The sequence below is a fragment of the Rhinopithecus bieti genome, unplaced genomic scaffold (assembly GCF_001698545.2).
Source record: "Rhinopithecus bieti isolate Rb0 unplaced genomic scaffold, ASM169854v2 scaffold_15572, whole genome shotgun sequence".
NCBI lineage: Eukaryota > Metazoa > Chordata > Mammalia > Primates > Cercopithecidae > Rhinopithecus > Rhinopithecus bieti.
The window spans coordinates 1865132-1882006 of NW_016809536.1; the positions used below are offsets into that span (position 1 = coordinate 1865132).

Below are 16875 nucleotides of genomic sequence, written 5' to 3' on the forward strand. Positions count from 1 at the left end.
TTGAAAGAAACATTTCGGGCAAACTTGCTTTTCAGCTTGGAAAGAATGGGAAAAATGCAGAGGAACTGGAAGAAAAATACAGTACCTCAGGGATTTCATCTATCAGGATTGATGGAGGGGTGGGAGAGCTCAGTCCCCTTCATCTGCCTACAAATACTCCTGATTTTAACGACAAAATGCCTGGGTGACATTGGGCAGCTGAAAAATCCTTCCTAGAGCTTCCTAGAGGATATCTCCACCTTTTAGACTATGGGTAGCTGTAGCCAAAAGAAAAATAAAAATGCTAGGGGTGAGATTTGAGATAAAAAAGTTCTGCTAGGCCACCAACAAATCTGGCCCCAGAGCTCTAAAGCAGGGTGGTGAGGCCTCCAGAAATTTGGAGATCAAAAGATTCATCTGTAAAATAGAGATAGATCTCCAAAACCACCGTAGGGCACAGATCTCAGGTCTTACTAAATAGGAAATTCCCAGACATGTAAGAATTCACATAAAAACTTGAAGAAGCAAGAAAAAGTGACCAACATTAAAAAGGAAGTGATTAATAGAAGCAGATCCAGAGACATCGCAGATATTACAATTACCAAAGGAAGCATAAAATTACTATAATAAAAATTCTAACATGTCTACAGGAAAAGATGAACATCACGCATGATTTGATGGGAAATTTTAGCAGAGATGTGAAAAACAATTTTTAAATGTATATGATCTAAAATACGAAAATACCTTCATAATAGAAGATTGGGCAGAGCAGAAGAAAAATATAAAAGTAACCGAAGATAAATTAATAGAAAAAAACTAAAATCAGATTTAAAAAGCCTGAAAGAACAGAACAGAAAGTATTAGATCTGAGGGAAAAATATTTGAATGATTAATATTATCATAATTTTAATCCCTCTCAGAAAGAAAGAGAGAATGGTGCAGAATAAATAGTAGAAGTAAAAATACCTGAAAAGATTCCAGACTTGATGACATTGATAATATAAAAAGACCAATGCAGCAGACAACCACCTGGGCACAAAAGAACAAATGGCTGAAATCCAAATATAAAGATAAAAATTTATTAAAAGAGGCAGAGAAAAAGGTATTGCATGAGTGGAGAATAACTGTATAATTTACAACTGATTTTTCATCATAATTAAGGTCAAAAGAAAATGAAATAATATATTTAAAATTTATAAAGAATAAAAGAATATACTCTAGAATTTATATCCAATAAAAGTATCCTTCAAAATGTATTAAAAAGTATTTACAGCTAGGCAAAATCTAAGAAAAATTTATCTCATATTCTGTGCAAGATGTAACAACAGCAGTTCACCAATATAGAAGGAAAAGAGAAATAATGAACCCAGTGGGAAAATAGAAAATCATTGCCAAAGTAGTAGACTTAATCCTAAACTACATCAAAAACTTCAAACACGAATGGGATGTAAAAGTTAAAGGCAAAGATTTTTATCCTGCCTAAAATAATCAGGCCATCCATGAAGCATTCAGAAAATGCATGTTGAAAATAAAATATGAACAACTAAAAGTAAAAGGCTGAAACAGATATGTCATTAAAACACTGAACATAAAAGGTGATGTGGCTATACATTAGAAAAAGGCAAAAAGTATATCAGAGATAAATATGGGCATTTTATAGAGTAAAAGGATCAATTCATCAAGAAACCACGAAAACATTGAATGTACACGAACTTGGCAAAAGAGCTTCACAATACATGAAATGACACATGACAGAAAAAAGGGAATTTAAATCCACAGTTACAATTGGAGATACAAACTCTTCTCTTTCATTATTAATTGATAGAATAAGCTGAACGAAAAGAGAGAGCTGTAGCTATAAAAGATTTACACAGCACTATCAACAAACCTGACCTAATTTACAATTCTAAAATACAACTTCAATAAACAGATAATAAACATTCTATCTAGATTCTCATAGAACTTTAGCAAGGCTATTAAATTGAAATTAAATTAAAATTAAATTAAATGAAATTAATTAAGTTGAAATTAAAGTATAACAATTTATGGTATAAAATGTAGTGTGTTTGAATTGTTCTGGTAATTCAGACTAAATATATTATTACAAAGAAAACATGATTTAAAATCAGTTATCTAAGCTTAATACCTAAGAAGCTAGAAAAGAAATATAAACCAGAGTAAATAGAAGAAATGAAACTATTAGAACGAGCAGAAATGTACAAAATAGAAATCAGACCAAAAAATAGAAAAAAATACATAAAGTCAAAAGTTGCTTTTTAGGAAAGATTGAGGGCCAGGCACGGTGGCTCATGCCTGTAATCCCAGCACTTTGGGAGGCCAAGGTGGGCAGATCATGAGGTCAGGAGATCAAGACCATCCTGGCTAATACGGTGAAACCCCATCTCTACTAAAAATACAAAAAATTATCCAGGCGTGGTGGCGGGCGTCTGTAGTCCCAGCTACTGGGAGGCTGAGGCAGGAGAATGGTGTGAACCCAGGAGGCAGAGCTTGCAGTGAGCCGAGATCTTGCCACTGCACTCCAGCCTGGGCAACAGAGTGAGACTGTCAAAAAAAAAAAAAAAAAAAGTTGATAAAATTGATCCCTGCAAGATAATTAAGAAAAAACGAGAGAAACCAATAACTGCCAATGAGAAGAATAAGAAAATACAAAATTCCCTGTCATACGAATATGTATACTCAATACTATAGATGAAATGGACAAATTCATTGAAAAATGCAAATTACCAAACTACTAATAGACAAAAATGTATAGGAAACAAGATATATAGAAAATATAAACAATATCACATTTGTTAAGGAAACTGAATTCAAAATCAAAATCCTCTCATAAAGGTAATTCCAGATCAAGGTGGAGATCTAATTGTCCACCTATCTATCATAATATAAACATACAATATATGATCAAGTATGTATATAATTTAAACATGTAATATATAATTTTATATATAACAATATAAATACACATATACAGAAAGAGAGAGAGAGAAATAGAAAGAAGGAAGACAAGGAGAAGATGAGGAAAGCAAAGGTGGTATTTGTGAGTATTTGGGGATCTGAGTAAAGGGTATACAGAAATTCTTCATGCTATTCTTGCCACTTTTTAGTAATTGTGAGTAGGTGATTAAACTTTTTTTTAAGAAAAGGAAGTAGTGATTTTTCATTATGTTTCTAAATATTTGTTCCAAAGGAAGAAGAATATATAAAAGGGCACATTATCTGTAGTTAATCAAAATTTAATCAAATTTTAGGAACATAAATATTCTTAATTTTGCATATATGTTCAATGAGGTGATTCCATTGCAACTTAAATTATATTTTCTATTTCATAGCTTGATTTACTTTTTATCATCAGGCAACATATATCCATCACTACAGATATAGTAATTTAGAAAGTAAGAGTAAGTGTGGAATAAAATCTAGACAACTCCCTTAAGTCCATCTTCTATTTGAGACCTCTAAGTAATGAAAAAAAAAATCATATAAATTGTGATTGATGACTTTTCACAAGTTATTTGGATAAGGTGAAGATTTCAAAGTTTATTAAAAAATAGGAGGTAAGACCTCATGTAAAGAAGCATAGTTTTCATTTCCTACAAGTTCACAAACTGATCCTTGACATATTTATTGTATTAATACATAACCTCTTTAAAAAATCAATGTAAATGGAAAGTCAGAATAGCTTTCCTACTTTTCTGGAATTAATAATTTAAAAATTCATAAATATGAAACATACTATCTATATTTTTAATCTAGTTAAGTAAAGCCATTTCAAGCACGATCTGTCTATTGCTTTCTCCAAATAGTTAAATATAAGCAACATAAACAAGTTTTTGTTAAATATTCGAGTGGAACTGTAACTCGACAAATAGTGATGCAGTTGTAGCTCTTTAGATAATATTTACATATCATCTTATTATATGTTATTTGAAGCAAATTTTGTTCAGACAAAGAAGAGTCTATTACACATAAACTGAAAAATGATTTTCCATTACTATATCCATGTTTCTGTCATGGCTATTACATAACATATGCTTAAGAGTATCAGTACTTATTTGGGAACCAGGATGGAATATAAAAGCTAATTTAGATTTCACAGCCAACTGAGAGTAGAGCCTATTCTCTGCAGAAACCAGTATAGTAGCAATTTATATGCTGAGTTAAAGGAAAGCTATTGGGCTTCTCCGTAGCTACCTTGCCATCATTCAGTAGAACTCTATTAATTCAATTAGTGCCCCTTCGTCTCAACTAATGCCTGGGGACAAATATTAATGTCTGTTGATATTGATGAGCTTTTGTAGGATATGTTAAATGGCTACAGTATTGTAAAGGATATTTTTTAATATAGCTGAGATGTTGAAATGCCTTTAATAGTTTTATTTCAAATATTTTGGGTTTTCTGTCTAACTTTTTTTCTAGAGAGACTATAAATGCTAACATTTTAACTTCATTTTCATTAAAATACATACTAATATTATTATTGAGCCTATAAAATTCAGGCCTCAAAATATTATATATATAACCTAGAACAATTACATTTTGGTATTTGATTATAATAGTCACTAGTAATATGGCTAAGTACATTGAGTGTAATAAATTATTAAAATTCACCCACGCATCAATTTATTTATCCTTTCATTAATATTTTCAGGAAGATGTATTTAGCAACTGCAACATATAAAAGGTGCATTGCAGGAAACTACCAAACTTAGAGAGTTAGGATCTGTGTAAAACAGGTATTTAAACAATTAAAATAGATGGCCAACTACAAAAATGTTGACTTATTATACTTTGATATTTAAATTTGCATAGTCCTTATTGGTTTCTGAGTTCTTAATATAGTATCCTGTAATTTTTGTTCTCAACATGTGCGTGTGTATATCTATACACACACACACACGTATTTTTACCATGATATAAATTTACATAAACATTATTTGCATAAATTAACTCCACATAAGAGATCAATTACTTATACAAACCAAACAATGTTAAAAATAATAGTTATCATTTATTGAAGATAGGCAAACACAAAGTAAGTAATAATTTCTTTATTTTATAGATGAGGAAACAAAATTTGTCATGATCATGCCCTCTCTAACCTGTGCCTTCTCTAACTTGTAGATATGCAAATATTCCAGACATTCATTGCTTTCTAAAATTGAGGTGAAGGCTGCATAAAAAGATGTTTTATGTCATTTTGACAATTTATTAGCAAGGCATAGTATTCTGCACCCGTCATCCCAGGTACTCAGGAGTCTGAAGCCACAGGATAGCTTGGGTCCAGGGGTTCGAGGCTTCAGTGAGCTTTGATCACCCCACTGCACTTCAGCCTGTGCAACAGAATGAGACCTTGACACAAAATAAAATAAAATAAAATAAAATAAACTTATTCAATATATGTTAATTTTGTTAGCTTACATTAGAAAGCTAAAATGGACTTGCTATACTATGTACTTATCCCAAATTCTATTTAATACTTGCACAACCGCATATAGTTACTTTATTCCCATTTTATATGATAAAACTGAATTTAGGAAATGAAAGCGATGCTCTCACAGTCATAAAGAAAGTAAACAAAAGGTAGTTTTAAGAGAGAGACAGATGGGGGGGGAGAGAGAGAGAGAGAGATCGAGATCTATTTCCCAAAGCCATGTTCTTCCTATTATGCTAGGTTGCTAGTGGTAAATATTATTTATATTGTGTTTTTCTGATTATGTAGAACTTTCATATAAAGGATTTTTAATTCTCACATTGTAAACAATGACACTTTACATTCTTTATGTCATTTACTCGTTTATTTTATTTGTCTCTCTTTAAAATCAAATTACATTTTAAAGGTGCTAGCAGATTATTGTGGTCGTTAACCAAAAAATGATTGTGATGAGTGTCTCAATTGATAGAGGTTGTTTAGCCAAAGTTTGAGGATGCTTCGGGTAAAAACACAAAGCATAGAAGCATCTGTATTGTGCACTTTTCCCAAGAGGGTTTTGGAAACTTCAGTATTTAAAGGAGAAAGAGCAAGCAGGAGGGATAAAAGAGAGAGCAGGTAGGTAGTAAGGAAAATGGTCAGATTCTTGTGAGACTCTGATTAGTGCTCAGTAAACCTATATTTTACACGTGAAATGGAGTAAAAGAAAAAGACAATTATGCATTCCTCTGGTGTTCAGTATGTCTACATTTTACATAAAATATAGGAAACATGAACAAATACAATAGAGAAAAAGTCAATTACGCATTCTTCTATGGGTAGGTGGAGGAATGATTTCTGATCTGCTCTTGTCCTGCACCTGTGAAGATAAACTGGTAATTGACATAGTCAGGGTGAGATAAAACAGAACTTGGGTTTAGCACTAGTTTACAGAGGGGTATATCTCCCTTACATGTATTCATATGTATCTTTCAGGTTACATATGTATTCTTAAAGATTTAGAAGCTTACAGGGAATTTCCTCATGAGAAATGTTTGAGGGAGGCCAGCTGGGTAAATATGTGGCCTATTGTGGGAACCTGATTTATGTATGAAGTCAGGACCCAGGGTTGTGATATAACAGCTCTCTTTTGGGGAACAAAAGGAAGACAGTATTGCATGACTCAGTTTCCAACCTTAATTTTCCCTTCAGCATTATGAGTTTGGGGTCCTAAAGACTCTTTTCTTTCACATAATAAAGACATCAGAACAATTTGGGAGGCAACCAAAATGACACACTTAACTAGAGTCATTCATTTTCCTTTGCTAAGTGAAAACATGACTGAAGTCACCCAAATACTTTAATTCACAATGCTAAGTTTTAAGTGTATAAATTCTACCTCATAGAAGAGGGTGATTTCTGTGTGTAAAGAAAGCTCAGTATTCTTTAATTGGTATGGCTTGAGTTGTCACCTATCTTGCCTACTCAGAAATCGCCCTATAGAGACTCTGTGTGATATTGGGAACCCATGGATTCTACCAGTAAATACTACTAGGAACCGTAAAGGTAAATGTATTCTTTCTTGCAGAAAATGGCTTGGGGAGAAAAAGCAGCCTAGAAAAGGCCAGTGCTAAGAGGCTGTGAAGATTCCCTACAGTGCTGGAACAGCCGTAGTTTGGAGTTGATTCAGCTGGCACAGGTGGCAATGGTTCCCTAAAATGAATTTTTGTTGATCATGAGAATTTCCTATGCATGTGCAGAAATAAGTGGGAAATATTTGGGAAAGGGGAGTGATGTGTGTAGAAAAGAGGAAGATAATTTATATATAAAACTTCAATTAATTAAAACAGTAGTACCTCCAGAAGATAAGCACAATTAATCTGGGGAGTAGATGGTTATTTGTTGATATGGTTTGCCTTTGTCCCCACCCAAATCTCATCTCAATTTGCAGTTCCTACAATCCCTACATGTCATGGGAGGGACAAAGTGGGGGGTAATTGAATCACAGGGGCGGTTACCCTCATGCTGTTCTTGTGATAGTGAGTGAGTTCTCATGAGATCTGGTGATTTTATAAGGGGCTTTTTCCCCTTTTGCTCAGCACTTCTTGCTCCCACCATGTGAAGAAGGATGTGTTTGCTTCTTCTTCCACAATGATTGTAAGTTCCCTGAGGCCTTCCCAGCCCCACTAAACTGTGAGTCAATTAAACTTCTTTTCTTTACAAATTACCCAGTCTTGGGTATGTCTTTATTAGCAGTGTGAGAATGGACTAATATATTCATTTAGATAAATAATTTGATTATCCACTTTGTTTGTGAAAAGTACATTCCCCAGGGCATTGCTTTTGAAGGTACAATAAAATAAGGACAGTCAAATTCCTCTACTTGATAAAGTGTATTATGAGGAAGAGGGGAAAGGACTCAAGAAAGTATAGCAAAGACCAATATTCTATATTAAATGTCCATAGGCAGGTAGCTTCAGATAAATAAGCAGAGTTGTTACCTTTCAGTTACAGACTATATTGTTGCTGTGATATTGCCCTGTTGCTCCCTATCAATGTCAAACCTGAAGATGTTTGCCTCAACATATCTGTGCCTTTTAGAAAGCATCCAAGTAAAAAGATCTTGAGTTCTACACCATTGATTAATGAGGAATCTAAATCTCAGTGAAGGTCAGAAGGCATTACTAGGTATCTAAGATTCCAACCTGAATTTAATGCCCTAGTTCTCTTTCTACTGCATCTCATTGCAGGATAATTAGGCTTCAATGGTCACAGGAATTAGGAAAGGTTCATACATTGAACATTGCCACAAATGTGAAATGCAATGAAATCATCTTGCTGCTACCTCAGCACAGTAGATGATCCCTGTTTCTTCCAATTTCCGAGAATATAGTAGCCTCTTTCCCAGAATTCACCTTGATTTATGACAGACTGACATAAAAAAGGTTATAATACAAATTTGAATGCTATTAACTGGTGTTTCAAATCTAATAAATGATTTATTACTTTATTCAGTTTTCTCTTGAAATTCTGAAAGGTGAATCTCTGAGCCATAGAGATGTCATACTATCCACTGTATTTCAGTTTCCCTAGGGTATTAGCATTTTTTGTAACGATAGTCCCTGTGGTTATATCGGCTCGGTTGTGCTGTTGCCATAGCAATTAAAGAAACACAATAGTAAAGCAATGCAGAAAGAATGATCATCAGTATAGAGATGCTGTATGACAGAATTCAGACATCTAGAAATGTGGAAAATTCTTCAGAAATAATTTCTTTTCATATTATTAGGGCATTGAGGTAGCCTAGTTATCACTTTCAGAAAATCAAATTGAATAGCTGAGTCTCTGTGAACATGAAAAATGGGAGAAGAAAGGCATACCCACATACAGAAGGAAGAAAAGTGAATTTACTAGGGTATAAATACTAAGTATGTGTGCGGGTGGAAAGTTCCGGCAGTACTCCTACAGAAATATTTTGACAAACTAACACCATATGGAAGATTTTATATCACTGAAAGCAATCTCTCTCTCAATCTCTCTCTCTCTCTCTCTCTCTCTCTCTCTCTCTCTCTCTCTCTTTCTCTCCCTCTCTCTCCCCTCTCTGCTCTCTCTCTCTCTCTCCCCTCTCTGCTCTCTCTCTCTCTCTCTCCTCTCTGCTCTCTCTTACTCTCTCTTCTGTGTTAGGAAAATGGAGGGTTAAGAGTATTTAGTACATTTTATTGTATTTTGGGAAGTGCACTCTGCTCTTCTACTCCTAAAGAAAAATGTAAGAAAGCTCTGCATTAATTGTGTTTCGGTGATTTGAGTTTGTGTTTCCTTCAAATCCTGCACTATGCCTGAAAATAGGATCAAGATGTAGTTTTTTCCACCTATTGTAAATATAAACTCTTTAACAAAATGCCTGGCCCAGGACAGATTCTCCTTCAGCAGCAGCAGCAGCAGCAGCAGCAGCAGCAGCAGCAGCAGCAGCAGCAGCAGCAGCAGTAGTCATTATTGCAGCAGTGTAGTAAGCAAGAACAATAAAAATGTGGAAACAGCCTATTACCAATTTTAGGGTGAACAATGCTACATCAACTCAAAGAATTTTAAATCAAGCCATTAAAATGTTTATGACTCATAAAGAAGTGGAATTTAGACAAATGTTTAGTGGAAAAACAGAATAAACTATCACATATAATTTTTGTGTATGCAAATCTATACACATATCTGTGTGCACACTTATGTGCCTGTGTTATGTGTGTGTATGAGAAAGCACTAGTTGCATTTCCAATATCCACTTGTCCCTTCTTTATAAGAACCTAATTTTTACCTGTTGCACTGCCCAGAATGAAGTTTGTTTTGTAAATTGTGCCTTCCAATGATACATAAGCGAAAATGTTGAGAACTTCAGAACAGGCTGCTTACAAGGAGATAACTGAGATGGGATCTACCCTACTTGTCCTGTGCTGTTTGCCTTCTTTAGAATTGCAGTTTAAATATAACGTGTGGAACTCTAGCAGCAAACTGGGACATTAAGGTGACCTTGAAGATGAGAGTCATGAGCAAGGATAATAAGGAGTCATTCCTAATTGTCTTGAATTTGCTCTACCAGCCCTGGATTACTCTTTAACATGTTTAAACTACTACTATTTTGAAAAGTCTGTTATTTATAGCCAAACTAATTTCACTTGGTTACAGTATGATTTTAAATCATTAAAGCATCAAATATGAATACGCTAACATGTTTAGAAAAAATCATAGCAAGCATTCAAGTCTATATGTCTATAGATACTTTAGATACTTTTTATGTGTAGATCTTTTCTGTAAAGTTTTCAAAAAGTTAAGAGTAACTTGGGTTGTTTTAATATTAAATCATCCACATTAGCGATTCGGCATAGCCATAAAAGTTCTCTACTAATTGAGAAGTTTTTGACAGGTGTATCTCTAAGCTGTAACGAAATTACTAAAAACAAATATTATATGATGATTACAGTGAGTAAACACATTTAGCCTACATCTGTCATCTATCAGCAGACAGGCACTGTTCATTCAGGCTCTGAAGCATTTCTTGATAGTAAGTTAGATAGTTAGGTGAAATTTTTATTTCAAGCCAGCTAAATAAATTCTTATTTTAAAAAAGCCATTGAGCCCACATTCCCTAACCATAAGAATGTAAAATAATAATAATAAAAAGCTTTCCAACCTGGTTATTGGTTACATATGTGGACTAAGCCAAGTGTTGGTTAATGTCCTCATCTTTGGCTTGGGTAAAAGAGCAGGTAGAGTAATGTTAATTAGAATGCAGGAAAAAAAGTTAGAATGTGCTAAGAGATAATAAATTAATTGGGGTAATCTATTTTTGAAGGTAACTTTCTGGTTTAAATCAGGGTGGGAGAGTTGTTGAAATAAACAGGATACTGGTATTAAATAAAATCTGTGAGTAGAAAACCTTGGAGGATAGATATGGCTGCTTTGCAGACAATAAGTATGTGCCATTTAAAATTTCTTGAGAGAACCCCATTGTATAAATTTGGGAATTTTTTTTTTTTTTTTTTTTTTGACGGAGTTTCGCTCTTGTTGCCTAGGCTGGAGTGCAATGGTGTGATCTCGGCTTATTACAACCTCCACCTCCCGGGTTCAAGAAATTATCCTGACTCAGCCTCCTGAGTAGCTGGGATTACAGGTGCCCACCACTACACCCAACCAATTTTTGTATTTTTTAGTAGAGGTAGGGTTTTGCCATGTTGACCAGTCTGGTCCTGAACTCCTGACCTGAGGTTATCTACCTGCCTCGGCCTCCCAAATTGCTGGGCTTACAGGCATGAGCCACTGCACCTGGCCTAAATCTGGGAGTACTTTTTACTGTTATTTGTTATTATACAAAATAATAATTACTTTTGATTTGATTATTATTATTATTATTATTTTCATTTGTTAGTTGGCTATTGGTGCAAGCATTTCTTTTTTAATGACATAAATCTAGTATCTACTTTTGTTCCTAGGATTTAAAAAATAGAATCAGATGGTTTTACGTAAAGTCCCATCCCACATTTTCTTCCAGTTTTAAAAGCACCTATTCCTGGCTGAGAATATCAAGGCCCAAATATTTATCAGATATGATTGGAATTTTTCAAACCTTAAAAACTGGCATATACAACCTAAATATGTACTGGTAATCTAGTATTTAGGTGACTTATAATATACCTGGTTGGTTGTAATATAACACAGTCATAAAAAATCTTTGAGAGTTGAAAATAATGATAAAATATGTTACAATGTATGTTGGCATAATTTTAAGATGTCCTTGTTATTGCTACTCCCTGGTGTATACACTTTTGTGTAATCTTATTCCATTGAGTGTAGTTAAAAGCTTTAACTTCCAATCAATATTATATGTCAGTAAAAAAGGCAGTTTGCATATGTATGTACAACTCCTAATTATTTGACTTTGAGTTAATAAAAAGAGGGTTATTGATATGGTTTGGCTGTGTGTCCCCACCCAAATATTACCTTGAATTGTAATAATCCCCACGTGTCGTGGGATAGACCCACTGGGGGTGGATTTTCCCTGTGCGGATCTCATGATAGTGAATAAGTCTCATGAAATCTGATGGTTTTGTAAAGGGGAGTTCCCCTGCACATGCTCTCTTGCCTGCTGCCATGTAAAACATGACTTTACTCCTCATTTACCTTCCGCCATGATTATGAGGCCTCCCTAGCCATGTGGAACTGTGAGTCAATTAAACCTCTTTCCTTTTAAATTACCCAGTCTGGAGTATGTCTTTATTAGCAGCAGGTAAACAGACTAATACAGTTATCTTGGGGGATGTCATATTGGGCGAATCATTTGACGGAAGGTCTTTCTCCCGAAGTTAGAGACTCCAAACAGAAGATTCCCTCTCTTAATTGCTGGCTTTGAAAAAACAAGCTGTCATAATTCTATAGCAGTGAGAAAATGAATTTTACCAACAACCTGGAAGAGCTTGGAAGTGAGTTCTTCCCTAGTTAGGTCTCCAAATGAAAACTCAATCAGGCCAATACATTTATCATAGCCTTGAACAGAAGACCGAGCTAAGATGGGTTTAGATTCCTACTCCATGACAACTGGAGATAATACATGTGTACTGTTTTAAAGCTTCAGTCTTTATTAATTTCACAGCCATAGTAAACTAATAAAAAATATTTAGATAAAAGTCAAATGTGCACCATGGTCACAATTATTGATATGGTTTGGCTGTGTCCCCACCCAAATCTCATGTTGAATTGTAGCTCCCACAATTCCCATGTGTCATGGGAGGGACCCAGTATGAGGTAACTGAATCATGGGGTGGGTCTTTCTCTTGCTGTTCTGCTGATAGTGAATAAGTCTCACAAGTTCTGATGGTTTTATAAGGGGGCATTTCCCTGCACAAGCTCTCTCTTCTCTGCTGCCATGTAAGATGTGTCTTTAGCCTTCCACCATGATTGTGAGGCCTCCCCAGCCACGTGGAACTGTGAGTCCATTAAACCTCCTTTTCTTTATAAATTATCCAGTCTTGGGTACTTGTTTATCAGCAGTGTGAAAACAGACTAATACGACTATGTAAAAAACTAAAACTAAAATAATACTCAATGTAATTTTGATTTCAACAATGTCAGGCTAGATAATTTGGATACCTCTTTAAGCTGAATGAAATACTAATAAAAATTTTTTTTAAAACAAAGGTGCATAAAGTTGACATGATGAGGAGTAGTAGATTGACATTTAGGAAACATAAGATGCCATAGACGTAAACTTACATCTTAAAGACAATTTTGTTCTGAGAGCTTTTTCTGATCATGAAAATACACACTTCCAAACAAACCTGTGGTGTTGTACAGGTGCTCAGGAGACATGCAAAAAGTGTTTTCCTTTCAGCAGTGTCATTTGTGATAATGTCAAACTGGAAACAACCAAGCTGCCCATTCAGAGTAGAAAAGAAATATAAATTGGAGAGAACAAGAAAATACTATAAAGCAATGGAAATGAACCACTCTAGCAGTAACATGTTGCTTATAAGCATAATGTTGACAAAAGAAAGACAAAATGAGTGAATACTCTAGACTCTATTTATATATAAATTTCAAAACTAAGGACATATTTAAATGGTGACAGAATCATAACTAAGAGCAAATTAAGTGATTAACATAAATGTGTGAATTATGTTTATTTGCCAGTGAATGGATGGAATGTAGTTTCCATGGGACATATAGGATTTGAAGTTACTGGCATGTTCAATTTCTTTTTTTTTTTTTTTTTTTTTTTTTGAGACAGAGTCTCGCTCTGTTGCCCCAGGCTGGAGTGCAGTGGTGCCATCTCGGTTCACTGCAAGCTCTGCCCCCCAGGTTCACGCTATTCTCCTGCCTCAGTCTCCCGAGTAGCTGGGATTACAGGCACCCGCCACTACGCCCAGCTAATTTATTTTTTCTTTTTTTTTGTATTTTTAGTAGAGACGGGGTTTCACCATGTTAGCCAGGATGGTCTCGATCTCCTGACCTCGTGATTCACCCGTCTCGGCCTCCCAAAGTGTTGAGATTACAGGCGTGAGCCACCGCACCCGGCCACCATGTTTAAGTTCTACACTGAAAAGGAGGCTGCATGGCAGTCATTTTATAATTACTGACTGTACTATACATGTGTGTTTTACGCACTTTTCGGTATGAATAATGCATTTCACAAAAATGTTTTAAATGGCTAAAAATATTGAAAAGTATTCAGTGTGTCCTGAGACTAGTAATGGCCTGTACTCAAATGCTTCTTCTCTTTTTGGCTAATTAGATACTGCTAATGCAGTGGAAGGAGTCAGGGAGGAGAGAGATGTCTTCTAAAGACATTTTATGGCCTACACTCCATTCGTACCATGCATCAGTAGGTGGTGGATTGTCGGAGAACAGTTATTCTTATTTATGTACCCTCTGGAGAAGCCAAGTTTTAAGTACTTATTCAGGTTTTGTTAGATGAGTAAATGACTACTAACACTATTATCACTACTAAAATTTGAAATGGAAATAGTCTGGCTACCACCATTCTTTCGTTGCTTTCTTTGTGTTGGTACTAAGCTTGAGGGAGCATGATAATTAAAATGCTACTCAATATGGTAACTTTTTGTCCTAAAGTTCTAGTTCCTTTACATATTCCATTGTTCATTCTTTCCACTGGCCAAATATTTAGAACCTTCACATCTATTATTTAACACGTAGTCAAAACCTTAAAAAAATACTAAAAAAGTAAAGAAAAGTTAACTTTTATGAGCTTTTGAAGGCCTAAGTCTTGGAGAAAATGTTTTTACTGTATCTTATCCCACCTAGTTTGCTGCTGCTTTTTGTTTGCTTTTCTCTGCCATAGAGGAGGGTGATTAAAAAATTGTGGCCTGGAGAAAAAAGTACAAAAACAACAACATACATATGGATAGCAACTCTATGGTGAATATAAGTGAAACATATTTATAAATATATAGCGAAACATTAATGCTTTCTAGGAGTCAGGAGATCTGTCCTACACTTTCTGTGTGATTTCCTGGAAGATCCCTCCCCACAAAAGTTTTTTTTTTTTTTTTTTTGCAATTATGGCAAACAGAGACAAAGAAGAAATGAAACAAATATTCCCAGGTAGCGTAAGACAAAGAGGGAGGCTATGAGAGAGGGTAGCAAGGAAGTGAGAAAAGGTGAGAAGTGACAAAAAATAAAAAGTCTGAATGATGAGATTTTTTTCAGCCAATTTTTCCCTAAACAAAATGACAGAGATATGATGGAGATAAAATACATAAGCAGAATGTAATATGGAGGTCGGCTGTGAACTAAGAATCAGCTGGGATGACGTACACATTAAGCATCAACACCAGTGTAAACTAACATTTAATACATGCCACCCATCCTAACCAAAACAAAACTTGATTGGCAGTCTGGTAAAATGAGTGGAAAGAATTAAAAATCATGTTGAAATAGGTTGAAATATAGAGATTTGCTTTATGTAAAACATAAATCTCTTTTCATAAGCCAGATATTTGGACTAAAACCAGGGCATTAGGATTTTAACCATGTGCACGCATGCACACACATATCCCCGCCGCCCCCCACCAACCACCCCACACTCAGATATCTGTATGTATATAATACATCAACTAACATTTAAAATGACACTCTTATGTAGGTATTATAATAGCTTTAAAATATAGGTTCCAAGAGTCTAAGTAAATCACCAAGAGTCAAAGAACTATTGAAAATCATAGCCCCCTTCCAAATATACATATTTAAATCTAAAGTCTATATTCCTATCCAGTATGTTTTATTACCTTCATTGAAAATAGTCTCATACTATACTTCTACTGCCTTATGGATTTAAGGAGGCTGGTCTTAAAGTAATGTATATAATTAAAGGTTATGTCAATAACCTTTTCAGTGTAGTTTTGGAAGATAGTTCTTCGTGATTTGTAGACTGTCTATCTCACTATGTAAGATAAATTACATTGACAACTACATAAATAAGAGTATGCGGTCATATAATAATATGATTCAATATTATGTAGCTAATAATAGAATCTAGGTCATATTCTGGATTCATTATTCAGAATTACTTGTGGGAGACAACACTGATATGTCTATGTTATTGTTTAGAGATTAAGTCAACTGTGTGTTAAAATCAGGTATATTCACTTTGTCTCTTAAATGCAACTTGTTAATTATGTGATGATTTAAAATTCTGTGATTTTTCTCTATAAAAGAGCTTTCCTGTTTGGTTGTTCCACATAAGGAGTGATATAAAGATAAAAATCAAACAAAATGGTACAAGGCTTTTCTCCTTTCTTATATAATAATATAAAACTGCATGGGGTTATCAGGGTAAGTTGAAGGAAAGGCAACTAAGCAATAAGACCAGGGCAGGACATTCTTAGCAAGATGGCCAAATAGGAACAGCTCCAGTCTCCAACTCCCAGCACGAGTGACACAGAAGACCAGTGATTTCTGCATTTTCGACTGAGGTACTGGGTTCATCTCACTAGGGAGTGCCGGACAATCAGTGCTGGTCAGCCGCTGCAGCCTGACCAGGGAGAGCTGAAGCAGGGCGAGGCATCCCTCACCTGGGAAGCGCAAGGGGGAAGGGAATCCCTTTTTCTAGCCAGGGGAACTGAGACCCACAACACCTGGAAAATTGGGTAACTCCCACCCCAATACTGCGCTTTAAGCAAACGGGCACACCAGGAGATTATATCCCACACCTAGCCGGGAGGGTCCCATGCCCACGCAGCCTCCCTCATTGCTAGCACAGCAGTCTGCGATCTAACCGCAAGGCAGGAGCAAGGCTGAGGGAGGGGCGCCTGCCATTGCTGAGGCTTAAGTAGGTAAACAAAGCCGCTGGGAAGCTCAAACTGGGTGGAGCTCATAGCAGCTCAAGGAAGCCTGCCTGTCTCTGTAGACTCCACCTCTGGGGACAGGGCACAGCTAAACAACAACAACAACAACAACAACAACAA

At 35.3% G+C, this 16875-nt stretch overlaps 1 protein-coding gene across 4 annotated transcripts in view; it reads right to left on the reverse strand.

Annotated features, from left to right (window-relative positions):
• Positions 1–16875, reverse strand: part of LRFN5 (leucine rich repeat and fibronectin type III domain containing 5) — a 297077-nt gene that overhangs the window by 21955 nt on the left and 258247 nt on the right. For 3 of the 4 annotated variants that reach the window (XM_017889707.1, XM_017889706.1, XM_017889708.1), the window contains one exon: positions 946–1008. The exons of the other annotated variant lie outside the window; for it this stretch is intronic. The gene's annotated coding sequence lies outside the window, so the exon portion shown is untranslated. The remainder of the gene's footprint in view (positions 1–945; positions 1009–16875) is intronic. 4 annotated transcript variants of the gene reach the window in all.